Source organism: Camelus bactrianus, chromosome 32 (genome assembly GCF_048773025.1).
Source record: "Camelus bactrianus isolate YW-2024 breed Bactrian camel chromosome 32, ASM4877302v1, whole genome shotgun sequence".
In the NCBI taxonomy this organism is placed as follows: Eukaryota; Metazoa; Chordata; class Mammalia; order Artiodactyla; family Camelidae; genus Camelus; species Camelus bactrianus.
The window spans coordinates 526,285-552,892 of NC_133570.1; positions in this window are offsets into that span (position 1 = coordinate 526,285).

Sequence of the window (26,608 nt, forward strand, 5' to 3'; positions counted from 1 at the left end):
TGGTGGGGGTTTTATTTTTGTTTTATTTCGTTTTTTAAATGATTTTTTAAAATAGTTTTTTAAAACTAGTTTTACTGGTTTTTGTTTTATCGTTGTTGTTGTTTTGGGGGGAGGTAATTAGGTTTATTTATTTTTTACTGACGGTACTGGGGATTGAACCCAGGACCTCATGCATGCTAAGCAGGCACTCTATCAATTGAACTATACCCTCCCGCCTTGGTGGGAGTTTTAGCAGCTGCAAACCAACTCAGGAAATGTGCATGAGATACTGTTATCTGGGGACTTCGGAGGGGAGGGGTCTGTCCTGGGAAGGCCCCGCAGGGTCTTGCTTGTTTACGGGGTTATGGGCCCTCCTCTCACCAAAACAAGGTGGAGGGAGTGACACTGTGCCAGTTACAAAGGTCTGGCAGCTCCCATGAGTACTCTCGTGGGAGCCCTGAATGGCCACGTGAGAAGTCAGCCACCCGGGCCACATGGGGAGGCCACGTGACTGGAGCACGTGGAGAAGCGGAAAGCGAATCCCGGTACAACCGAGCCCCTCTGTCGGGCCCGTGATTAACCTTCTACCCAAAGCCTTGGTCCCTTCTTGTCCTGCACCTGCTCCTCCTCAAGACTGAGGGGTATCAAAGCAAAGGGGGGACTGTCGCTGAGCAGGACCCTGTGGGGCCCTCCTGGGATGGACCCCCTCCATGTCCTCTGCCTGCCTCTTGTCTGTAGAAGGGCTTTAGCCTCCGAGTCCTTCCCCGAGTTCCAAAGAACAGATTTATCAGAGAAGTGAGAAAGTGCCGAGACAAAGGAGAGTGGTCAAGGAGGACTGAAATAATGACAGGTTCTCCATTAAGCGAAGTCAGGGACCTTTAGTTCCCCTCAAGGGCTATAGATAATATTCTGAGCCACATCCTTTGAGCTGCTTTGCAGATACGAGGACCCCCACCAGGTGGAAGACGCTAACCGTAGGCTGCTCACAGGCACGTGGACCCCAGACGGGTTGGAACCAGGTTGATGATTTTGGCCGCGTCACCACCAGCCGGTCAGAAGAAGGCCCACGAGCTGGTCTCACACCCCACACCCCCTCCTTCATCTTGTCTTTAAAAACCTTTCCCTGAAACCCAGTGGGGATCTTGGACCTTTTGAGCGCTAGCTTCCAGGACTCCTTGTTTGGCACCTGCAATAAACGCTGCACTTCCCTTCACCACAACCCGGGGTCAGTAGACTGGCTTTGCTGTCTACGGGATGAGAGACCAAGTTGGGTTCAGTAACAAAGCCACGTTGAAAAACCTCGTGGAGAGACCGTGCGATCTTTCCACAAAGGAAAGGGCTCTAGCAACCCAATTCAAAACTTTCTCTCCCTGTAGGGACCCTGGGAAGGAGGGAGGAAGGATGGATGGATCATCGTGGACAGAGGAGGTTGTGTCTGATACCTGCTCCGTGCAGTCTCACCGGGGATGTCAGAAGTGGCCTGAGCGCTTGCAGTTGGGGACATGACTGGCCTCTGCCCGGGAGAGGCAGTGTTGCCAGGGGTGGGGTCTGGTCAGTTCCACAGCTGACCCCTTCGCTCCTGAGCACCTGCTCAGAGGGGCGGCCGTAGCTCTGTGGGCCCCCCTGGGGTGCCTCCTCCCAACTCCTCACCAGGTTAGGTCAGTCCACGTCTTTGGAGGTGTATCAATCAGCTCACACGAGGTTATGCTGTGGTAACAAACAGTCCTCACAGCTGCAGCTTTTTTCCTCACTTATGTAATGTGTTGGTGGAATGTCGACTGCAGTTTTGCTCCTGTTTCTTCTTCATTTCGAGACTCAGGCAGAGGAGCGTCCCCTGTCATGGCAGAGAGAAAAGGGCCAAAGTGGGGCCAGGCCCTGGCTCTCAGACCTCCACCTGTAAGTGGTACGTCACCCTCCCCCTCATGTTTCATTAGCACGTCCGATGGCCAAGCCAGATGTCAATGGTGGGGAGTGGCATCCTCTCGCAGGAAGGGGCAGGGAAGGTTCTGGGCCAGTGATGCCTGCTGGGGCCCCAGACACTGGGAGTGAAGCTGGAGTGAGCGTCCCACCCGGGGAGGGAGTGCTGTGGCGGGCTATTCCTGTGCCCCGGCTGCTGCTCTGAAAAGCAGACCTCCCATCTCACCTGTGGAGACCCAAAGCCGGAGCTGCTGAAGTGTTTGGGGCTGGAAGCAGGGTTGGACTGTGTCTCAGAGCTGACCTCGGCCGGCCGGGGGTCCACGCTTGGGCCACGTTGGTCAGAAACCAGGCTTCAAGTTCAAGTTCAAGTCCTTGCTCTGCCCTGACGAACCATGTGACTTAAGAACATTATCTAACCTTTGGGGGCCTCAGTTTCCTCATCTGTAAAATGGGTGGAATGGCTGCACCCTCCTTGTAGAGCTACTGTGAAGGCTGAAAGGAGGTAATCCACCCAAAGTAGTTTTTTTGTTTGTTTGATTTTGGTATCTTTTTTGGGGGGTAAATAGGTTTATTTATTTATTATTATTATTTTAATGGCAGTACTGGCAACTGAACCCAGGACCTCGTGCCTGCTAAGCACACACTCTACCACTGAGCTACACCCTCCCCCCCGAAATTAAATAACTCCAGGAATAGAGGGAAAGCTCAGCAAGCGTTAACCATTACTGTCATTGCTTGAAAACCTAAAGTTGAAGTGGTGGGTGGCAATAATTTGATCTGCAAGTGGAGCAGGAGAAACCTTCTTGTAATGAGTGTCATTAGTCATTCACAGTATGTGTTGTTCTTTTTCCTGAGTTTTACTGTAGGGTCTCCCAGGAAGACCCTTGGGAGATGGGAGATGTGGGGTCTTCCTGAGGGCAGCTCCATCTGAGACCCCGTAGTGTCCCAGGGCAGGGGGAGGCCTCCCCTGTGTGAGGATGGTCCCCTCCCAGGTGCCCAGGCCTGGCCCGGGGTCGCACATGGCGGAGCTCCCCCGCCTCCGGCTGCCTGGGAGGGGCCTGGAGCAGGCAGCGTCTGTGGTCTCTGCCGCGTTCCCCCTCGGAAGGAGACTTGTTATGAGATTGGCCAAGGCCCATATGTCATGCTGCCTCATTAGCTTTGCATTTGGGCTCCGCTGCCAGTGGGAGCTACATTAATCCCCCGCCTGGAGCCTTCTCAGCGGTGTGGGGATGACGTTTGATGCTGGGCTCCACGCACAGCCCCTAAAAGACCCCCTTGATTTGCTGTCCCTGTCACTCCCCCTCACAGCCGCCTTCCTGGCCTAATCAGGGCTCTTCAAAACCTTCAGACCACAGTGGTTGCCACGGTGACAAAATGACCCATAATAGTCCCTGGCTGCTTCAGTAAGTGAAGTATGGACGGTTTCCAGAGGATAACGGGCCATTTAGAGGAAGGGGGAGAGGGGATGCTAGTGAGGTGATGCAAGGACAGAGAGGGCGTCGGGGACCAGGATGGAGACAGCCCTGCCCCTCGCCCTGGACCGAGGGCCATGGGCAGCTCTGCTCCTGCCCATCTCGGGGTCTGGACAGCCGTGTGCTGGTAAACCTTTAAAAGCTGGCTCTCCAGATGTCAGTGTAAACAAACATGTTTGTAATGTTCCTGATGTGAACCGGGTAGCTCTCAGCTCACAGGTAAGGTCTGCAGACGTCCCCTCCCTAAACGCTGCAGCCGGGAGGCTCCCACACAAAGCTCTCGCGGGTCTTCCCGACTCGCCTACCGTCAGTCTATGCACACAGCTGCCGTCGGTGTGGCGCCAGCGTGCACACTGGTACCTCCGTTCAAGTTCAGGAGTGGGAAGAAAGCACGACCAGCGAGGCTGAAGTCAGAACGTCCCGCCTCGTCTGTCGGGGACTCAGGGACTCATGTGGCTTCTTTGATGAATCGGGTGAGAGTTTTAGAAACCAGATGACTGGCTCAAGGCTTTTGTGCTGTTCACAACCAAATGGCTGCAAATGACGCCTTTTCAGGTTTGGTCTGAGTGACTAGCATTACTGCCCTGGCCTTTCAGAGGCTGGGCTGTCGGCGTCCTCCCGCCCCGGCTGGTAGCAGGTGCTCACGGCAGTGGTGTGAAGGCCCCCACGTGGCCCATTCCCAGCTCCCAGCTGGGGAGCACCAGCCAGCGGCCCCGGGGGACCCCTCCGTGTGGCGCTCGGTCACAGGGTTTCTTTTCCCTGAGAGACCTCTGCGGCCACCTTGTGCCTGGACTTGAACTTGGGTCTCGGCCAAGGGCTCCACTCTTGCCCTGGTGCATCCGGGAAGGTGCACTTACGCCTCTGCTCTCTCCTTTGTAAAACGGGGATCATTACACCCCAAAGTGATCATCAGAATACTTAGTAACCAGCAAAGCACCCGCTCAGCAGAAGGGCACGGACTGCAGGGAGGGGGCGGCTGGGGCGGCGAGGGGGCCTTGCAGGAGGGGGCCTTGGAGGCTGGAGCAGCCGCTTTACCGGCTGGAGGCAGGACGTGTTGGTGTTTTCACATCCAGGGTGGTCACACCGTCATTCTGCAAAGCAGTCGTGTGTGTGTGTGTGTGTGTGTGTGTGTGTGTGTGTGTGTGTGTGTGTGTGTGTGTGTGTGTGGCAGCCAGCAGGCACTCGCCAAGCACTAGTCTCCCTGCCAGTCTTCCTCCCCCTCCTGGAAGGACGTGTGTGGAGGGTGCTACCAGGAGCAGGCGGCACCTGGAGGTCGCCTACCCCCTCTGCCCTCCCTCCTCCTCCCTGTTTCTCTCACTGTGGCCGGGCTGTCTCCATGTCCCCTCACCTGCTTCTGTTGGGGGATGTGGGGGATCTGTGGGCTCCAGTCTGAACCTCTCTCTTCACCAGAGACTGGGAGGGCAGCCCTCAGGGGCGGTGGCTCTTAGCAGCGGGCAGCCCCCAGCGGTCAGGGCTGGCCCACTCTGCGGGACTCTGATCACCAGGTTCCCACGCCGGGAGGCTGGGCACATGGCACGGCCAAGTGCGACTCCTAGTGGACAGACGGGTCATCGCTCCTGGGCTCCCTCACCCTGGCTGGACTCCCTCAGCCCCACCAGCCCGGGGCCCATGCTTTCCCAGCACCTTCTCTGTGTATGTGTGTTTGGGGGGAGGGGGGTTGGGGCGAGGAAAGGGTGGGTGCAGGCACTTCAAGGTGACAACCTCTTCCCTCAGGGAGAAAGCGTGGAAACCTGGCCACCTGGAGACCGAGTCCTGGCCCCAGACCCACAGGGCTTGGCTGTGCTTTTGCCCAAGATTGTGCATGTCCCAGCCCGAGGGAGGGGGTTGGGACCCCACCGATGCTGGGTGTGGGGGGAGTTCCATGGGCTCAGAGGGATGGACACCCCAGGCCGGGGTGCTTGGCCTCCTCCTGGGCTCCTGGCAGCTGTCCGGGGGCCTCTCCTAGTCCCGGCAGCCCAGGCAGGGTCTGCCCCAGGCAACTCCGGTTCCCACCTGGTCTGTGGTCTGTCCCTGTTCCCAGCAGATATGCAGAACCACATCCAGCCCCCCAGTGCCTTCCCCGGGTGAGGGACCTGCTGGTGTGGAGACTGGCTCAGTGACCCACGAGCCGCCCAGCTCGGCTGGAGATCCCGCAGGAACGATGCTGCTGCTGTGACAGCCCCGGGGTTGCAGCCCACAGCCCCCTCCCCCGAGTGTGGGCTGCCGGAGGGACTCGCTTCTGGACAGAGGAGGAGTCTAGCCGACACCTTAGCCCAGGGGTCGAGGTGAGCAGCAGCCAGGCACGAGGACGGCAACCAGCTCAGTGCGCGGTGGCAGGAAGGCTCTCCAGCTCTGCAGCTACCCCGAGCCCGCACCCCAGAGAGCTCCGGGAAAACCTACAGATCGCGGGGCGGTCGGGGAACACCCGGCCGGCATCTCAGAGCTGTCAAGGTCAGGACAGCCAAGAGGTGGCGGGGAGGCTGCTGGGTCCCGGAGGGAGTGGAAACCAGCCTGCAGCCTAGGTGAGGGCAATGTGCCTCTGTCACTCTTCATTTTGACAGTGAACCGTGGGAGGGGAAGTGTGGACCTGCCCACCGGCGCAGACCCACCTACCGAGGACGGACAGGTAGGGCGTCCAGATGAGCTGCGTGGGGGCCCCTCCTGAGGACTGGGGGCACGCAGGACCCCACGTGCCCACCAGAGGGCAGCAGCGCCCTGCAGCCGGGACCGCCCTGGAGAAGGGCCCCGCCGTCTGGGTGGTGCTTGAGTGGCCTTCCCTCCCTCCCAGGAAGGACGTGTGGCGTCGGGCAGCTAAGAAGGGCAGACCCTTGGTTTGGAGAGAGTGGAGGTACGGGAAGGGCTTCCTCACCCAGAGACCCGAGTGGCCATTCTCTCTGTCTCTGTCTCGGCCTCTCTCCTGCCCTCCCGGCCCCCTCACTAGACCCTGCAGCAGACCATCCGGGTTCGAATCCCAGGCCTCCCACTTCCCGTGTCTCATCCTCCCCCCACTGGGGTGAGAGCAGCCCCTTCTGGGCAGGGCTGTTGTAAGGACGGATGAGCCACTGGGTGACAAGTGCCGGGAACCGGGCCGGGAGGGCAGGAGCCAACCGCACGTGCGTCAAGCAGTTAATGACACCCAAGCCCTCCCTCCCGCCCCTGGGCACCGGGTCCTCGTCTCCAAGCCCAGCCGTGGGACGTGTCCAGGCTGCACTGCGGGCAGCCCACGTGTGATGGGCCCAACGCCCGCAGCCCCCGTCTGATTTCCCCCCACCCCCACCCCCCTAACCCCTGGTCGACAGAACCGCAGGGTGAAGCCCAGTTCCTGGGCGGGTGGTGTCCCAGCCCGGCTGGGCGCATCATCCACACTGCCTCCCACAAGCCAGGGCGCCAGCCTAGGGGCAGAGCTGGGTGGACCCACCCTCATCCACGCTCGGAGGACCTGGCAACACTCTCGTTTTGTCTGCAATTAATGGAAGCCGCCGTCTGAAAATTGCTGGTTGCTTCGCCTGGTAGGCAGCAAATGACCTTCTAGTGGGTTTTCCTTGTTCTGGGAAGTCACCTGATTTTCTTAGCTGTGTGTGTATGTAGGTCAGTATGCATGTGTATACATGCGTGTGTGTGTGTGTATGTGTGCGTGTGTTCAGGTGACCAGAGGGCGGGTCATGAGATGGTGCTAGAATCTGGAGGTTGGGGAAAGTCTGCGGTGTCCTCCACCCCTTCAAGCTGGTTTTGCTCGCATCAAGGGTGCCCCCACCCCGTCCCCCAGAGGGCAGAGAGATGAGGTCCATTCTCCACCAGGTAGTCCCTGCTCCCCCTCAGCACCTTCCCTGAGCCCTGACGGTCCTGAGGCCTGTGGACAGAATGACCGGGAGCAGGGAGGGCCGGTGGGGCAGAGACAAGATTGGCGGGTGCCACGCAAAACTGGAGACGCTGATGGTGCGTGTGCTCTGCGTTCCCAGACAGTGGAGCTGATGCGAGCAGGACAGGGCCCCGGGGCAGGAGGAGGTCGGACAGACTCTTGAGGAGTGGACGGAATCTGTCCAGCTCTCCTCCTCTCAGGCCAGTATTCGGTGGCACCTCTGGTAATTGCTCTGCTCCAGCCCTGTCCTGGTGAGTCCGTTCCATTGTCCTGGTCACGGATGTTGATGGTCAGCAAATAATAGAATCAGTACGAGCCAAGGGCAGGACCATCTGTGGTTTTGATTTTTGTAGGTTGGCTTTGTTCCCAGCAAACTCTGAAGCGGTGGTGCACTCGGCCCCCAGAACCCATGGGCTGGCTTCCCCGCAGGTCACAGCCCCTGCAGAAAGGGCTCCTTGCTCCCGATGGTTTCAGCAAAGTCCCAGGATGGCTCCAGTGGCCACAGACTGAGGTCCTGTCCATCCCCAGGTCGACACTGTGATGGTGATTAATCTGACCTGGACCGAGTGGCCGCCCTGGGATGGCAGGATAGGACTGGCCTGGAGCCCCGGGGGCTGGGGCGGGGGGAAGGGATGCTGGGAGACAGCAGGTGACAGGGAGCCCCTCTCCCCTACATGCACCTGGGCTCAGGTTTCTGCTGTGTGTGGAGCCCAGCCGGCCACATCAGGAGACGCTGGTCCAAGGGTGGGAAATGTGTTTTCCATTCGGTAAGTCACAATTAGTAACTCACCTTGAACAGCTGTTCTTGGTGTCTCTCAGCCGTGGAAACAGACGCAAAGGAGGGCATAGAACGACTGTTGCCCAAATGGCACCTCGAGGCCGCCCGAGGCTGCAGGGCCGGGACCCTGGCCCGCCTGGTCCAGGGGGCTTGCAGAGGAGAGGCCTGGCTCTCGGGGCCCCCCTCCAGGGTCTGGAGTGCCCCCCACCCCGAGCCGGGCCCAGGCGAGCACAGAGGTCTCCTTGTTTTCTGGTCTTCACCCTGTGGGCCGAGTGCTGTGTCTCCCCAGCCAAACTGACCCCGTTCTGTGAAGGCGTCAGGAGGAGGGGCCTTTGAGTGACTAGGTGACGGGGGTGGGGCCCTCATTAGAGAGGCCCGGCCCCCCCACGCCCCTCCCCCCAGGTGGGGGAGAAGACGGCCAGCTGGAGCCAGGAAGCCAGCTCTCGGCTGATTCCCACCAGGTGCTGGATCCGCACGCAGGTGCGTTGATCTCGGCCTTCCAGCCCCCAGAGCTGTGAGGGACAGACGTCCGGCTTTTACAAGCCCCCAGGCTGCGGCTGGAACGGACTAGGACGCGATCCAGGCTTGCCCTCTGCTTGGTGCACAATGTCACCCCCGTCCTCTGGGGTGGCGGGTGGAGGGTCCCCAACCTCCAGCCGTCCCTCCCTCCACAGTCACAAACTGTCTGACTCCCAGAGGGCGCCTTCCGGGCAGTGCGGCCAGGTGACTCAGCTCCAGCCAGCAGTTCAGGTGGGGACGGGTGCCTCCTCCCTCCCTCCCATCCTGCAGCTTGGAAGTACATGTGGTGGCAACCCCACTGGCTGAGACAATACCCTGGGGACAGCAGAGTGCTGGACAGCAGGAGCCACCGTCACCGGGCTGTCTGTTGCCTGCGGCCAGATCTCGGCTTTAGTGCTGAGGGCGGGGGCTCCCCCACAGGAGTGGCGGGCGAGTGGGCACAGCGCTCGAGGCGACACTGCATCCCATGCACGGTGCCGGGATGCCCTGCTCGGGTTCTGGGCGACGGTTTGCGCTTCTCTGCCGTCACCCCTGAGAGAGAAGTGGCCACAGGGGCTGCAGTTGGAATTCTCGCTGGAAACCTCATCTTTCGTAGCAGCTGGCTTCCCCGCCCCCACCCTGAACTCACACCCTTAACGTTGAAACCGACGCCACTTTCCTTTTCCTGTCGTTGGACGGGGGCTGACTAGGATGACGCGTGTCACTTTGAAACACAATAAGGAAAAAAATCGGGGAATAAGTAAGCGACGGGTCCAGCTCTCTGAGCAAGCGAGAAGAAGGAGAACTTCTCAAAAGCAAAATCCCGCCGCTGCCAGTCTCTGACAGTGTCCTCTGGCTGCGCTCCGACGCTGTCTCAAACACATGCTTTTGGGAAAGCAATTTGTCTTCCCCCACGTCCGCCTTTGTTCTCAGCGGATGCGGTGGGAGCTTACAGCCGGGACAAATCAGAGCGCTAACGCTCCCGCGTGTGACTCTGGGTGCAGAGGGAGGTGGTGGTGGACAGCGGAGGGGGCAGGGCTGAAGAGGGGCTCTCGGACCTCTTTTTTAGTGCACAGCCAGCAGCCTTCGTTCGGCAAGCTCCTTCTCGCCCATCCCTGGACCACCGGGCAGGACTGTCAGGACAGGAAGGGCTGGGCCAGCAGATGACTCTGGGCCCCCCCCCACCTCCTTCTGCCCTCCCCCCTCCCCTTTCCTGACAGGGATCACGGGGTTTCTGGAGGACGGCGTGCGCTGTGTGGGCAGCAGCTGGAAAACGCGCTGTTCCAGCTCAAATGTCGGTGTGACCCGCTCTGCAGTTTGCTGGGTGGGCACGCCAGCCTGGTGCCATGCAGGCCAGAAGTCATAGTCCCCAGAGCGGCCACCATCAGTCTTATAGCGCTGGCCCCCGCACCCTCTGTCTGCTGGACGTGGCCACAGGCCCAGCCCACCGGACCGCTCCTCTGGCAGGGAGGGGTGCCCTAGAACTTTTGGACATATCTTGAAACCACCTCTCAGCTCAGGGTCCTTGAGGCCACCCCATCCTCAGCCAGGCTGTCCTGGGTTGCCACCACGTGGCCTCAGGGGCTGCTGGGTTCCCTCCTCGGATGTGGAGCTCTGTCCTCCCATTTCCTAAAAATCCCGCTGGACCAGCCGAAGGCATCCGCCACTGTGAACTAGTAGACCGTGGTCCAGTGGGCCACGGGACCAGTTGACCAATCCCCACGTCCCAGGGACGGTTTCAAGCCAGGTCACGCGCCCAGCCTCTAGGGTGGGAGTCGAGCTGCGACCACAAGCCCCGTGGGGGAAAGGTGAACCCTAAAGAGGAAGGGGGGCCACTAGAAAGGGGAAACGTGACAACGGAGCCGGGGCTCCCGGCCCAGCGGCCGAGCAGGGGTGGGAGTCACCGCTGTGGACACGGTCGCTGCTCCCTGCACACCGTGAGTCCCACCGGCCAGCTGGCCTCAGGAAGGCGGCTTCTGTGCCGGCCCCTGTGAGCCCTCGGCCTCAGTTTCCCCACCTGCATTTGTTCGCAGTCACATGTGTTAACAGCAAGGACTCAGATCTGTCCTACCGGGACCCCTGGGCTGCTTGAACCCTCAGACGAGAAGCCCTTGAAGGTTCGCAGCTGGCCCCTCAGTCTCCCTCCTCCGGGCGCCGTTGGACCTTATCTGGGGATTAAGTGTCCCTGGGCCCTCACGGGGCAGACGCTGTGTCCCGGCCTGGGATGGGCACCAATGGGGATTCCACCACGAACCTGATACCCTCAGGTGGCCTCGTCCACACAGGTCAGGCGCTCTGCAGGGTCCCCACCAGGGCTGACCCGTGAGACCTGGGCAGCCGGGGGGCCAGACGCAGCAGGCGGTGCGTGGAAAGCAGCCCGTGGGCAAATGTGCTCTGGGGAGGCTCTGTCTGCACAGCCGTGCCCCACATCTCCCCGCGCCCAGGGGGCTGAGCGCAGGCTGGGGACGCAAGGGCCACGTGGCGGGGAAGGCCCCAGGAGATTGCTCAGCTTCCAGGAGGCAAATCCGGACGGAGGCAGCAGCCTGGGGAGGTGGTGGAGCCCCTCTGATAACTCCAGGTGCATCTGAGATACGTGGGCAGGAGGTCTGACTTCGCTGAGGAATGCCGTGAGAGCAAGCCAGACCAACTTCCCGGGGTGGCCCTTGGGACCCCGTCACCCACCGGGGCAGGCGTGGCCGTGGGACAGACCAGGGGGCACTGTGTGGGGGACGGTCTGTGTGGGATGACGGTGGTGGCCGGAGCTGGCAGCCGCCGTGGCATCGGCCCAGACTTCTGACTGCCTCCGTTTGCAGGTTGGTCACAGTCGCTGCTGCCTGGGGAGGGGCGTGCGGGACGCACAGCTTCTGGGGGTAGGCAAGGCTGAGTGGGCACAGGGGGCCAGCTTTCCTGCAGGAAGCCCGAGAAAACTGTCTAAAGGGACCAAAGGCCCGGGAGCTCATGAAAGTGAAAAGCAAGAACTGAATGGGCCTGATGAAAATCACACATCCTTCAGACTAAGGACCCCAGGAACTCCACAAGAGGGGAAGAATTTCTCGCAGTCAGTAACTCGTGCACCGTAAATCCAGGCTGCCGCTGGAGCAAGTGCTCCGTTACCCGCCTGGTCCCCGTGCAGGCTGCCCATGTGTGTGGGAGGGTGGGTCTGAGGGCCGGGGCTTAGGAGGAGAGGGCCTGTCTGCCTCTGACCGCCCTCTTCCGCAGGGCAGCTCTGGCCGGAACTCGCCGCCCCGTGGGGGGCAGGCAGCGTCTCTCCCACGCGTTGTCCCCTGTGAGACGTCCTCCGGCAGCCCCTCCGCTCTTTTCTCCTGATTCTCGTGGGGCTGTGACCTCAGTCTGCGCTGTGAGGCCGGCCCCACTGACCTTGATGCTTGGGGATACCCCCGCGTGGTCTGGGGACAGCATCGTACACCCTGGCCCTCATGAACCTACAGACCAGAAAAAACACGCTTCTAATCACCTTCTCTGCCCCGGGGACCCAGGAGCTGCGGGAGAAAGTCATGTGGAAGGTAGACCCCATCTGCTCTAAACTCATGACTGCCGACCTGAAGGGCTCTGGGCACTGACCAGTGACCTCAGTCCAGCTCACAGGGACCATTTCAAACCTCTTCTGTCCTCAAAACCCCCACTGTACTCCCCATTCCTGCTCACTCTCAGCAGGCAGCCCCTCCCACTTTACTGATAACATTAAAGCCCTAAGATGGAAAAGGCACCAGTGAGAATGGGTTCAGGAGTGCAAAACAGAAACCCAGCTGACAGTGGCTCAGCCATTAAAACCAGTGGTGTCCCAGGGGGTGGGGGTGGGCGTGGTCTGTCCTGGAAGGGAGGGTTGTGTACAATGACAGCAATATGCAGACTGACTTTTACTCAGTTTTGTAATTGGTATTCAATCCCCTCCAGGAAATGCACCCCTCATTGCCTTCCCACAGGGCAGGCTGTTCTCCCCACCCCACCCTTGAAATGCCACTAAATAAAGACTTAGATATTATCACACAAAAGTCCAAAGGTGAGCAATTCTAAGCTTGGCGAGGCAACCCAATTATTCTGCCATGTCTGTTTTCATTCCCTCATTCTCAGAGTGCTTGCCTCATGAATACAAAGTGGCTGCCATAGCGCCGAAGGTCATACTCTTATGCAATGATAGTTAGGGCAGGGAAAAGGAGGCCAAGTGGAAAAGGAGGTTTCCTCTGGCAGGGTAAAGTAAACATTCTTCTAGAATCCTCCAGCAGACTTCCTTGTAGGTTCAATTGAACATAACTAGCAATCGATGCAAAAGAAGTTTGAAATAGTGCATGTCCGTCAAAGGCAAATGGATTCTTGTTTTAATGATTGGCTTAAGTAAACTATAACTTATTTCACAGGATGGGCATTTGCTGTCCTGGACAAAACTGGGGCTCTGCTTGCAAGGAGGAAGAAGGTGATGGCTGCAGGAAATTCCGCATCCTCTCCTGTTACAGTGGAAGGGGTAACTCTCCTGTCAACAGCCACGCTCACAGGTTCTGGATCACAGCTCTGCCGCCTGGTCAGGGGCTTTCTCCCCTAAGTCTCCCTCCTTTCTGCTGCTGCATCCGTATTCTTCCCCGGGAACTGGCTGTGTCCAGCTGCCCCATCCTTAGCCATTCTCACTCAGCATCCCCTTGGAGCAGGGCTGTTTCTCCAGCCTTCCCAGCCCACATTTGGAAGAGGGTGACTCCGATTCCCGGCCCCTTGTTCCCCGCCCGTCCGTGGTCCGGCTTTGCTCCCAGTGCCCCCATCAGTGCCACAGTGTTTCCTTCTCGCTTCCGGTGCACCCCGCTTCAGACACGCTCGCCTTTCAGCTTCCAGGACGGCCCCTCCTGGCTTCCCCTCTCAGCTCCTTTGCCAGCTGGTCGGGCTCTCCCTGACTTCTAAATCCGGGTATTCCTTGGGGCCCTGCCACCCCTCCTGGGGCCTTCCCCTCCTCCCGGGCCCCTGTTTACTCCTACCACACACAGCCTCGCAGGCACCTCCCCTGTCCAGAATGCTCCATCTCTCCCACATCTCGGAGGCACCCTGCTCGCCCCTCCCATCCTGGCTCAAACACCAGCTCCTCCGCAGAGTTTTGCCCTCCCAGACCTAGATGCCCGCCGAGGGCGTCTTTCGGTTTGGCAGGAAGTCGTTGCAGATGACTGAATCGATCTCTCTCCTCCGGGAGACCTCCCCCGTTTGGTGGCCTTCGTCCCCGCACGTGGCACCGCGCGTGAGCTCATGACCAGTAGTGGGCGGGACAGCAGGGGCGGGCCCTCTGGAGGGACCCGTGTCCAGCGCCCAGGGCTTCCCTGCCCACACTGGGCCGCGCCCCTGGGGGACCGGTGCTCTCGACATTGTCAATTACCTTTGCCGGCCCTGAGGGTTTTCCAGCTCCCACGTGAGAATCGCTTTTTTCCTGACCTACTTTGTTGGAAAAAGAGGCTAAAATATACCCAGAGAGTAAAAAGTGCCAGAGAGAAGGAAAGAAAATAAAATCTATTTATCAAAGGAAGTTCTCGTCTTCGCTCTGCAGAAAAACACGCTCTGTTTCCCTTGTCTCCCTGGGTGAAGCGGGTGGTCAGGGCTCGTCCGGCACGATGGGGGCACCGGGGGCTTCTCGGCTGATCCCCCTGCAGGTGTGCCGAGCGAGCCCTGACCAGCGCCACCCTGGGGTCTTCATCCGCTGCGCTGATGCGCCTCTGGTGTCCTGCACGGGTGGCCGGGGGACTCCGTCCTTCATGTGGATAGTTTCCACCTGTTTCTGCAGCGTGACAGGTGCGTGGACCTCGTCCCCTCTCCTGGTGGTGCCCGCCCGCCCCTGCTTCCTGCCCCGCCGGCCCCCCAGACCTCAGTCCAGGCTGTGACCCGTGCTGGTCAGCTCAGGCTGCATAGAGAACACCACAGACCGAGCGACGTGAACAAGAGACCTTCGTTTCTCACAGTCCTGGAGGCGGGAAGCCGGAGACCGAGGTGTCTGCAGGTGTGGAGTCTGATGAGGATCTGCTTCCTGGTTTGGCCCGTGTCTCCCGACTATCCTCACCTGCTGGAGAGAGGGTGCGGGAGCTCTCGGGCCCCTGATGAGGACGCTAATCCTATTCCTGGGGCCCCACCCTCATGACCTGATCGCCCCCCACAGGCGCCTCGCATGGGGGGTTGGGCATCAAGGTGAGTGCAGGGGACACGGCGGCCACCGCACGACGCCCCGCTGACTTTCCACCAGCTCTCCTCTCGCAGCCTCCCCGCGGCTCCCACACTTCCCATTTCTACCCTGAGGTTCCCGTGGAGCTCTCACCGAGCACTTCTGGTCTCGCCTCGGGGTTGGCCGGGGCCCAGCGGCCAGCCTGGCCCGGGAGCTGCGATGGCCACACGGGGCGCGTGTTGGCTCCTGGGCCGGTGCTGGCGCGCTCTCCCTGCCCGGGGCCGAAGTGCTTCAGATGGACACCGGCCCACACCCCTGGGGACCCAGCGTGAGGTCCCGGCCTCAGGAGCGATGGGCCCGCAGCGCCCGCAGGGAGAAACCCGTGCAGCTGGGAGCCATGGAGTCTTGGGGTTTCCGGCAGCTCAGTCCCTGCGACCGACAGCTCTCCTGAAGCTGCTGACGCTGTGAAACGGGCAGACACTCCAGGGCGCTGAACGTCCTTGTCACAAAGATGAAGGCACCTGTTCCACGGGCCCCTTCGAGCCTGTGACACCAGGGCACGCGCGGCTGATGGGGTGAGTGTGGAGGCGCCAAGCGTGGTGTGCAGAGGGCTGATGGTGCTGCGCACCAGAAACGGACGCGTTGTAACTGACTGTACTTCGGGAAAGTTAGAAAGAAGGAAAAGCAGACTGAGCAGACCAGCCTGAGAAACACGGCCCCCCTCCCGCCTTGTCAGGGTGAACGCTTCCGCCTGATTGGCAGCCAGCCGAGGGCCGCCGGGACCCCCACCCAGCCACCCTGCAGGGACGCTGAAGCTTCTGTGCAGCCGAACAGCCCTCCGCCTCCTCTGGAACCTCTCCTCCCCGCGGTCCTGGAGGGCAGAGGTGGGGAGTGGGCTCTGCCGGCTGAGCTGGCTGGAGGGCAGCCGTCCGGAAGCCACACGCAGGCCTGGAGAGACTCGGAGCCCCCAGCCGTTCCTCCTCCGCCAGAGTCCCGATGCCCCGGGGGTCGCCGGTCTGGAGCTGTTCTGGGAGGGGAGAATCGCCTGGACCTGGATCGGAGGGGCTCTGTGCCCCCCAGCCATCCTGTCTCCCCCGCCCCCTCCCTCCCTACCTGCTGGCTCTGGGCCCCTGAGGGTCTCCCTTGTGGTTATCAGTGGCCCGAGCTGCGGGGAGAAGCTGCAGTCTATTAAGATTTAAAGAGATTTAATGTAACGAGACAAGCAAGAGAAGGAATTTAATTTAGTGATAAAAAAGTAATCAAATCTCGCCTCGTGGACAGAGGACTGTTGCCCGAATTGCCGATTGTTCTCACACATCCATTATAAAGCAATTAACTCGGGTGGCGTCGGCTTTCCAGAACCGCAGGGCAGGGTCCCCTGCGGGGGCTGCTCCAGATGCAGGCTGAGGCGGCCTGGGAGCAGGCATGACTTCTCACGTAGAACTTCCCGGTGTTGAATGCGGGGCTTCCAAAGTTTCCTTAACTGTCCTCCCAGCCAAGTCACCAGATTCCTGGAGTGTCACCTAGAGGCATTGCGTGGGGTCCGTGTTCTCACTGTTCCGTTTTGTTTACTGATTTTTCACTGAAGCACAGTCAGTTATAATGTGTCAGTTTCTGGTGAACAGCACACTGTCCCAGTCATGCATATATATACATATATTTGTTTTCATGCTCTTTTTCAATAAAGGTTATTACAAGATATTGAATACAGTTCCCTGTGCTGTACAGCAGACGTTTGTTTTTTATCTATTCTTACATATAGTGATGAACATGTGCAAATCTCGCGTTCTTACCATTTTAGAAAGCACATCCCTGGGTTTACTTCTGCACTACAGCGCCCACCGCTTCCTCCCGCGGGCGCCCATCTGCAGCGGGGAGTCGGGGAGACGACGGGACACATGCCTCCCCGAAGGAGGAGGCACAAGTCCCCAGCAGCTCCCAGCTCTGGGAAGAAGGAGGCTTTCCCTGGGGGTTCGAGCTCCATGTGGGGGCGGCCGGCGTGCTGCCCGTTACCCCGACGCTACCCCTGCCTTGTCCCACCCCCCATCTCTCTCGCCAGCCCCAACGGGGTCCTGGTGCACTAGGCGGCTGAGAAGTTGAGTCCACCTGCCAGACAGTCCCCGCCTTCTCTGGCCGCGGCCCACCCCCAGGCCCAGAGCTCCCTAAGATGCTCACAGCCTCAGTGACCCACCTGGACTCTGCCTGGCCCACCCAGGTGTGTGGAGGTCAGCGGAGCCCACAGTCGCTTCACCTGGTCGTGGAAGGGCAGCTGGGAGGGCCCCCTTCCCTGGAGAAGGGTGATGCCCACACGGTGGCTCAGACGCCCAGATTGGGGCAAAATACATCAAAATGAGAAACGGACAAAGGAAAACATCATTGTGAGAGACCGGGATGCGCTCTCCCACCCCGACCTCCTGTCTTTTTTTAATTTAAAAGGACAAAATAGTACACAAGTATTCACGTGGTTGTGACCTGGCGTGAAGGACGGGCCATAGTGGCTAGAGCGTGCGACGTCCTCTGCGCGTCCTTTGGAGAAAAGTTCTCCATTGTTTTTGTAAAAAGAAAGCGTGCGTATTCCAGAGAATTTAATCAATGCAGAAAGTACAAAGACAAAAATGCCAACACTCACTCCAAGCGCCTTCGCCAGGGAAAATCCGCCGTTGATGTGGTTAGCATTCGGTGGTGGTTACTCCAGGTGAGCCTGCGTGGAGAGGAATGAACAGGAGAGGCACGCTTGCCCGTGTGACCTGACTGCTGATGTTCTTTTCAGCAAGGTGCGTTTCACATCCTTGAATTTAAGGCGAGAAAAGGGAGCTAAGGAGTTTTTGAAATGCAAATAAACATTTCTTTCTCTGTCAACTGTCATTTCTCGAAAGAGTTCTCTAGAGGCAGTCTTAAAAAGTTTACGAGGAGCAGTGAAAGCTTTGCATCCCCTGTTAGACGTGCATGACTTAGTTTTGCATACGGCTGTAACACAGGAAGAAATTAGTTGTGACATAATAAGAGATATATGTATTTGGTCTCTGCCTCTGTTTCCTGGCACGCTGCTCCTAAAACCCACGGAGGCTCTGCAGTGGTGTCTTGTGTGCACAATAGGGTGACCAGTGGCTGGGGGCTCCTGGAGCAAGCCTGGACGGGGACAGGTGGCTGGAGGAGCGGCCACATGACAGGGCTGCACTGTCAGCCCCACCCCTGGCCTCTAGGAGCAGAGGGGGCTAGAGACTGTCCAGTCGCCAATGCTTGGTGATTTAATCAACCATGCCTGCATAATGAAGCCTCCACAAAAAGTCCCCAGAGGAGGGGGTTGGAGAGCTTCCGGGTTGGTGAACACTCCGAGGAGATGGGAGGTGGCATCCGGAGAGACCAAGGGAGAAACGCAGTTTTTCCTGTCACTGGGGACATCCGCCCTCTGCCTGTCTTGTCCTTCTCCGTTCTTCGTTTTCACGTGGTCCCAGCGTTGACATTCCGTCTGTAACGGCAATTCCAAGAGGGCTCTGAACTGGACATGTCTTGCAATGAATCCAGTGCCCCTCCACACCATTGCCCCAGCTGTCTTGTTCCTGAAATCTGACTCAATTCAGGATTGTGTTGGTGGGGAGAGTCTGTTTTCAGGAAGGCTTCAGGGGCGCCTCTGCTCTTTGCTGTTGGAGAACGCACACCTCTGCCTGTGTACCTGGGTGCATCTCAGCCAAGTGTGACTTTGTTACTGGGGACAGGTTCTTGCCTCACGCAGGGAAGAATTCAAGAGTGAGGCACGGTAAAGCGAAAGCGGGTTTATTTGGAGAGATACACACTCCATGGACAGAGCGAGGGCAAGAGAGAGAGACCACAGGTGTGGGGCTGCTTGCTCGCGTGGGCTTGGTAATTTCATATGCCGGAGAGCAGGAGGATTATTCCAACTACGCTGGGGAAGGGACCGGGACTTCCAGGCATTCCACGCGTGCCTTGACCTTTTGTGGTCAGCCTAGGAACTGCCATGGCGCCTGCGGGTGTGCCGTGAAGTTCAAGGTCTCCTGGGAGTCGAGGCGTCCGCCGTCTTGGTTCTAACCGGTTGGTCCTGTCTTCAGTCGCTGTGTCGTTCCTCCAGAGCTTGTGCCCTGCCCCCTTCCCTCCTGTCGCAACTTCTGCGGGTCCTACGGCCTTAGCCACGGTTTTCCTACTGTCTTTTGTCTTCTGGTGTATGGGAGGCCAAGGTTCTTCACCAAGGGACTCTGTTAGATTCAAAGAAATTCAAGGACCTAACGACCCAATGTGATGAGTATCTCGATACTGCTTTCAATAGGCCAGCTGAGTGGGGTAATTTTAGGTCAACTCAGGAAGTTTAAAAATGGTCTTAAATGAGATTAAAATGAAATGGAAAGATGAACGCCGCTGACTGATACAAGCAGGTAACAGAGAAGAGTCGAAGTAGGGCCTTCTTTTGGCCGTTTGGAGGAGAGAGGTGCTGTAGGTGTAAACAGCAGCGCTATCTGGATGGTGGAAATGTGAAGTTTTGTCTTTTTAAATTCTTGTTTGTGTTTCCCAGTATTCTCCTGCTTCGGTGATAACAACAGGGTTATTTTACAAACAAAAATAAGGTTCAAAATTCTGGGGGAAAAAGTCACTTTGCAGTATTATTATTATATTTCTTACTACTTCTAGGTCATTCATTAGACCCATAACTGTGTTATTTTCATCCTCAGTTTGTTTCCTAAGATTTGCCACCTCTCTTTTCAGGGCACTTAATTATTTTATTTCCTGTCTTAAACCTTTATTTCTGTTTGTTGAGTTCATGTTACTATTGTTTCACTATGAAAAAAATAGGAGGAACATCCCTCAGTCCTAGGTTATGAATATTTTTCTTTCTGCTGTCTGTCTTCTGCACGTTCTCTGTGTGTCTGTCTGTGTCCCCTGCAGCGTGTTAGGATAAACGTGACCTGGGGTGGCAGGCCCTGAGTTTCCACTCACCTTTCTCTGCTATTCTGTCACGTGAGTGGTCCTTGACTCCCGCCCCCGGGGCTCCAGCTTCAGTTTGGAGATGTGCTCTTTTTCGGGGCTGGGCTTGTGCTTGGGAACGAGTGTGCATCCTTTTGTAGTGCATTTGGTGACGCAGCGGCTGCCATGTGCCTGCCCCGTAACTATTCTCCTCTTCCTCTTTTCTTACCAAAACCTTGCTTTCGTTCAGGGAAGCAACGTGCCCAGCTAAAGCCAAATCTGTCATTCACAGATCTCTGGCAGGCGGGTTCTGGTCTGCGGGGACTTATGGGGACGTTTTCTCTCCACATCCAGATGCTGTCCCTCCCTCTACCCCTTTCTCTTCCTCATTTCTCCCTGAAACGTGGTTTGATGGTAAGGTCTGGCTTCGCTTCCTCGGGCAGCATCTGTGAACATGGCAGGCCAAGCTGGGCCCCCCTTCTGCACCCCTCCATGTCACTTCCTCCATCCAGGCTTTCCACACTGTAGAACAGTCAATGATGGTTCCTTGACGTGTCCCCGGTGGCCAGAAGCCCCGTGAGGATGAAGACCATGCCCGTGTAGCTTTCGCCATGTTTCCCTCCCAGCACAGGGCATGGCGTGGCCAGTGCTCAGTGAACGGTGGGTGACCAATGAACCAGCAGAGCTAAGGACCCTGTGGCTTGAAAGGGTCAGTGTGACTAATTGGATATTTGGGTGGTTTGCTGTATTTTGTTTAAGCTTCACCAGATGGGTCTGATGACACTCCTGCCCCTCCTTTCCTTCTTCCTAGGGGGGTGGAATCTGTCCAGAAAATGAGAGCTGACCTCTCTGATGCCACCACCCTCTGCCCTGGCCCATCCCAGGCCCTGTCTGATGGATTCAACTCATAACCAGGTCCTAGAGACTCGATTCGTAGCCCCTGCCCATCTCTTCCTTCATCTCTGGTGGTGAATTTCTGCAAAGCCACAGCAGGCATCCTTGTCCAGCCTGGCAGTAGCAGCTGCATCTTCCAGACGGCACGGGCTCACCACCGAGACAAAGGCCCTGGGGGGCTGAATGACGGGGACAAATGGCACGTGCTCAAAAAGACAAGTGGGTGATCGTTACTCACTGCAGCAACTTTAGAGCAACACCCTCCGAACTGTAATCGTCATTTGACACTAAAATAAATTATTTTAAAGAGGAAAATGAGAATTGGCAAAATCCTGCACGTTCTCATTAATAGTCCCAATCCTGAGAGCAGCAAATCCTGGGACCCTTCGTGTTTCTTCCCTCTTCTGGCTGAGACCTGGGGGAGAGGCTGCCGGGGTGCAGGAGAGACCGGGGGCGTGGGCCAGGAGGCAGAGGTGGTGCTCCAGGACCCCACCAGAGCCCACAGCCCGAGGAAATCCAGCCCACAGGGAACTCACTGTGCAGCAGCAGAAGGCAGAGCCCATGTGCGGGGCAGGGATGCCTTCACTGCAAGGAGCCGGAAACGTGGCAGAGCTGCGCCAGCATCTCCCGTGCACTTGGTGATACGGACGCCCAGGCTCCTCCGCGGACCTGCTGAGCCAGCAATCTGCATTTCAGAACGATCCCCAAGGAGCGCAGACACTCAGTGAGGAACCCAGAAGTGGGCAGTTGGTCAGCCTTGCTTTGATGGCCTAAGGATGTACAAGACTTGACAAAAATTTCCTTGATGGGACACCAAAAGACAACAAAAGGAAAGAATAGATAAATTGGACTTCCTAAGCGGGGAAAAAACTTTTGTGCGTTTTTGACAAAGATAGGAGACTCTCAAGAGACTGAAAACACTGCACGGAATGGGGGAAAGTATTTGTAAGGTACGTATCTGATCAGTGATCAGTATCCAGAATATAAACAGAACCACTGAAACTTAACAGGAAACCCCAAGTAAACTGACTCCAAAACGGACAAAGGACTTGAAGAGATATTTCTCCAGAGAAGACATCCGAGTGGCCAACAAGCATGGGAAAAGATGCTCAACGCCACTAACCATCAGGGGGACGGAAACCGAAACCGCAGCGGGACACCACCTCATGCTCATTAGGACGGCTATTGTCAAAAAGAAAATAAATGTCGGGGGGGTGTGGAGAAGCTGGAGCCCTTGGGCACTGCTGGTGGGAACGTAAAGTGGTGTGGCTACCATGGACAACAATATGGTGGCTCCTCAAAAACTAACGGATAGAACTACTATGATTTAGCAATTCCACGTCTGGGTATTCAGCCAGAAGAACTGAAAGCGGGGTTGAAGAGATACTGGCACGCCCGTGTTCACAGCGGCATTATTGACGATGGTTCGAATGTGGAACAACCCAAGTGTCCTTTGTTGGATAATAGATGAACAAAATGTGATATATACACACAATAGAATATTATTCAGCCTCAAAAAGGAAGGAAGTTCTGACACAGGCTGTGATGGGGTGAAGCTTGAGGACATCATGCTCAGTGAACTAAGCCAGCCACAAAGGACTAACGTGTGGTTTTATTCCCATGAGGTCCCTAGAACAGACAAGTCCGTGGAGACGGAAAGGAGCAGGGTGGGGGCCGGGGGCTGCGGGAGGGGGTGGGGAGTGAGTGAGTGACGGGGACAGAGTTTCAGCTTGGGAAGACAGAAAATTTCTGGAGAGAGATGGTGGTGATAGTTGCACAACAATGTGAAATGCAGTTAATACCCCGGATCTGCACATTTTTTAAAAAGGGGTTAAAATTTTATGTTATGTGTATTTAGCCACAATTTTTTAAATGTTAATTGCATCTTAAGAAACAGCTACGTAGCGACATTTAGACTGGTTTTGACCCCAAACTGAGTACCACGGGCTACAGGCTGTCACACCAAATTAACCCCACACGGTGACGGAGGACGGAGGAGGGCCAGGTTGCTGGAAGGGAGAGTGGGTTCAGCTACCACAATTAGAGCAGCCAAGCCCACAGGCCGAGCAGGTGGGTAAGTACCCCACGAAGCACCAGCCCTGCCTCCCGTGGGGCGCACGTGTCCTCGCTTCTCCCGGCCCGGCTGCCGTGGCCTTCTCGTTGACTTGCAGAAACCCCACAAGCCGGGACGTCTGCTCCGCCGGCCCTCTCTGGGGAGGGCTAAGGTCAGACTCCCCTTGACGAGACGTTCCCTCTGGTGCCTGGCACCCCCACAGAGCTCGAGGGGAGTGGCGGTGAGCCAGTGGGGGGTGGGGGCACGGAGGGAGGGCAGGGCACGGAGGGCAGGGGTGAGGAGGGTGCCCCGGGAATCACTGGGAGCCGTGGATCGTGGTCCTGGCTTCCTCCTGGGGACAGTGTCCCTGAAGCCAGCCCTGTGTTTCTTGGGCCTGTGGTCTGTACTGAGAAGCCGTGGGTGGCTTCCACCCTCCCCTGGGCACTGGTGGACGTGGCCATGCCCAGAGACGTGTCCCAACCACCACTCAGCCGTGGGCCTGGGGCCAGGGGCTGGGGCCCCACAGGCCACACAGGGACACCCACCTCTCCAGTCTCAGCTGTCTCCCTGTTGGCCGGGCCCCGAGCTTCTCGCTTCACTGCCCGTCCATTAGGCAACCCCTGTGCTTGCTGCCTCGGCAGGCTCCGCTAAGAACAATTGCTTGTCTTTTCATTGACTGTGGAAATGTATTTCGACCAAGCGGCGCTGTTATTATTTGGTGTGGAATTGCAAGGGAGATCAAAATCAAAATTCCCAGCACTGCTCATCTGCGATCACGAATCTCATCTCTGTTTGCCACCCAGCAAGTCACGCGTCGTGGACTAGTCGTGCTAATGGATTCAGAAATGGAATTGTATTTACCATTGGAAACAGGAATTAGCTGCTTCCTTTGGATCTGGTGGGGCTGGATGCAAATGTCAGGTGGCATGTGTACGGCGTACGTGTGTCTGCACACGTGCACGTGTGTACATGTGCGTGCACGCATGTTCGTGTGTATATGTGTGTGCTCGCGTGTGCATGTGATGTGCGTGTGTACGTGTGCACACGTTTCTGTGCTGTGTGTGCATGTGTGCACCCATCCAGCAGGTCTCCTCTCCCCACCCTGATGTGTTCCCAGGCTGACCAGCGTCAATGAGCAGGACACCCCTCTCCGGACGTGGCCCTGGGCCTGACCGCTCTTCTTGGCTGCAGGGGTGGGACTTGGGGATGCTGGGGTTCAGGGAGGACGGAAGCCATCCCCAGGGACCCACCTCAGGATCCCGCGAAGATTCTGTTGTTTGGGACAAAAGAGTGCGTAGTGATGGCAGACACCAGGCTGGACGGGCTTGGACCCTGGGTGCTGGGGACGGCTTCTTCGGGAGTGCCCACCGCTCTCCTGGTGTGACCACTACGCTGCCCCGGGCCTGGCCTTGCACCTTGGAGGCGGTGTCCAGCCACGCGGACAGCAGCTGGTGGAGAGGTGGCTGACACTGTTGGTTGCCAGGCAACCTTCCCCCGGCTCACCAAGCCCCAGTTTCCTCAGGCTTCAGGCAGCAGCCCTGCGTTCGGGGGAGGCGGCACCTCCCCAGCCTGGTTCTCAGTCGAGTGCAGCCAGTCCTGCAGTGCAGCTGGCCACGCCGGGATTGGAGAGCCCCCCAAACTGGCAGGCCATCCTCCCGATGGGGCTCAGGGAGAGGCTGCAGGAGTTGCTGGGAAATTGTCTGTACTCTTAAAAAGGGACACAGTGAAAAGACTGGCCCCTGGAGGACTTTAGACGCTGACACGTGAGGGTGGGCCACCCGGAACTTGGAGGCTGCCTTGCAGTCCCAGGGCGAACTCTCCCCTGGGCCACAGAGGGGCCCGCCTGCGGTCAACCTGATTTGCCGTCCTTGGATGACAGATAATTAATCCTCATTCTTCAGGGGCTTCTCAGTCGGTTTTCTGCTCCAGCTGAGAGCTCTCAGATTGGTCCAGGGACTGAGAGCTGCTCACGTGTAATTTTTACACTCCGTCCAGAGTTAAGGCTTATTATCTTGAAAGCATATTACCGCGTTCACTTTTCTATCGAGGGGATGCTGGCCTCATCGAATGAGTTGGTGAGATCTCCATCCTTCTCTGTTTCCAGGCATGGCTCGAATAAGGTGAGAATCCCTTCCTTACGAGCAAGGCTTTGGCTGCCCACAGAGGAAGAAGGCACCTATGGCGGGGGGAGAGGCAGTGCTGGATGCTTTCCTGGGGCCCCCGGCGGTTCCTTTGCGAATCCCTCTCCAGTCAGAATTGCTCCTGGGCTTCAAGCCTTTGGTGTTACTTTGTTTTTGTTGTTGTTTTTTGTTTGTTTGGTTTTTGGTGGAGAGGAGGTAATTAGGTTTGTTTGTTTATTTTATTTAATGGAGGTACAGGGGACTGAACCGAGGATCCAGTGCATGCTAAGCACACGCTCTACTCCTGAGCTGTAACCTGCCCCCCAAGACTTTGGAAAGGAACCCTTAGCTGGGGCTGGAGGCGCCCTGGCCCCTCCCACCAGAGGACAGCAGGGCCCCACTCAGCCAGCTCTGTCTGGGCTGGATTCGAAGGAGGCCAGTCCAGGTCTCAGGTCATTTGCCTGGAAAACAGGATCTGGACCAGATTAGAGGTTCCCACGTGTCTAACGTGGCTCGAACATGAGTCACTGGACACGTTTTCATTTTTTTTCACTCTCCATAGTGTTTTAGAAAATATTGAAAAAAATTGGGAAATTTGTCGTAAAAAGCCAGGTTTCTGGTGTTCTTTAAAAGCCGGCATTCTGGCAATGCTGAGTTTGTGTGGTGAGAGCTGGCTGCAGCTAAGCGGCGGCTACCACGTGTTGTGGGGACATGGGCCCTCCCCTTTGCTGCAGTCCCCACCGCTCCACATTGTCCCGCCACCAGACTGGGTATAGCTGACAATCGTAATTCCTGTGCTGGCTTGTCCCCCCCCTTCAACTCACTCGCTCATTCATCCAACAACTCTTCAGTGAGCACCCTAGCACCTGCTACACCAGGCACGCTGTCGGCACCTGGTACACACGCTGAGCGAAGGCCCCCAACCCTGGAGCTCCCTTCACCTGCCTGGCTCATCTGGGCTTGGGGCCCTTGAGCCCAAGTTTTTCAAGAGCTCTTGAAGTTTAATGGCCTGTCTCCTGCCCTTCCCTCCACTGTGGTCACAGCACAGACATCCGAGACAGGCAACCTGCAGGGGGCTGCCCAGAACCACGCCACTCACCTAGGCAGCGTTTGTGTCCATGATGCCTTGGGGTGCTGCCAGGTGTGGCCTTCAAGGTCAAAGGGCATCATGCTGATCAGGTCACAAAGGGTCAGGGATGAGGAGACCAAAGCCCAGCATTTCCCCTTTGGGTAACAGCACCCTGAAATTCCTGCGCAGACGCCCTCTCTCCCTCTTCCTGCCTGGTGTCTCAGGTGACATTGTCCCTGAACCCACAGGTGAGCATGTGATCAGACCTGGCCGATCAGGTGTCACCTTGCTCTGATCATCCCAGTGGTTCAGGGACAGCCACCTGACCCAGGCCAAGCCAACCAGGTCTACCCAGAACTCTGCCACAGTGGCGGGAAAGAGGCTTCCTCTGCCCCAGGTGCTCGGACACTCTGCTGGTGGCATCCTGTCACCAGGAGAGGAGAGCTGGGCTGGAAGTGGAGCCGGTGCAGTGGACTCAGAGTCAGGAGAGAGACGTGGTCTCCATGACGTTGGTGGGGTGCCTGGATCAAGATGTGCCTGAAGCTCATGCTGCCCCTGAACCTTTCGGCACCTGTATGAACACATGGCCTTTTCTGATTTAAGCCACTTTCAGAGGGGGTATCTGCCATTTACAGTGACCAAACCAGCCCTGGCTGATACCAATATCATTTTAATACAAGACACGGAACTTCAGGGAAGAGAAGTCAGTTGCCCAGGGACCCGTGGTGAGCTAATGGTGGAGCTGGAGGCAGAATCCCGCCTCCCCGAGCCCCTGCTCTGTGCATCGCCGGCCCATGGAGGCTGGTGCCTCTACCCGCATCTGCGCCACCATGGAGTCGTGTGCTGCCACCACGGCTGCCTCTTCCTGTGGCTGGTGTGAGGCCAGTCCCTCCCGTGGCAAGGAAGGGGCATT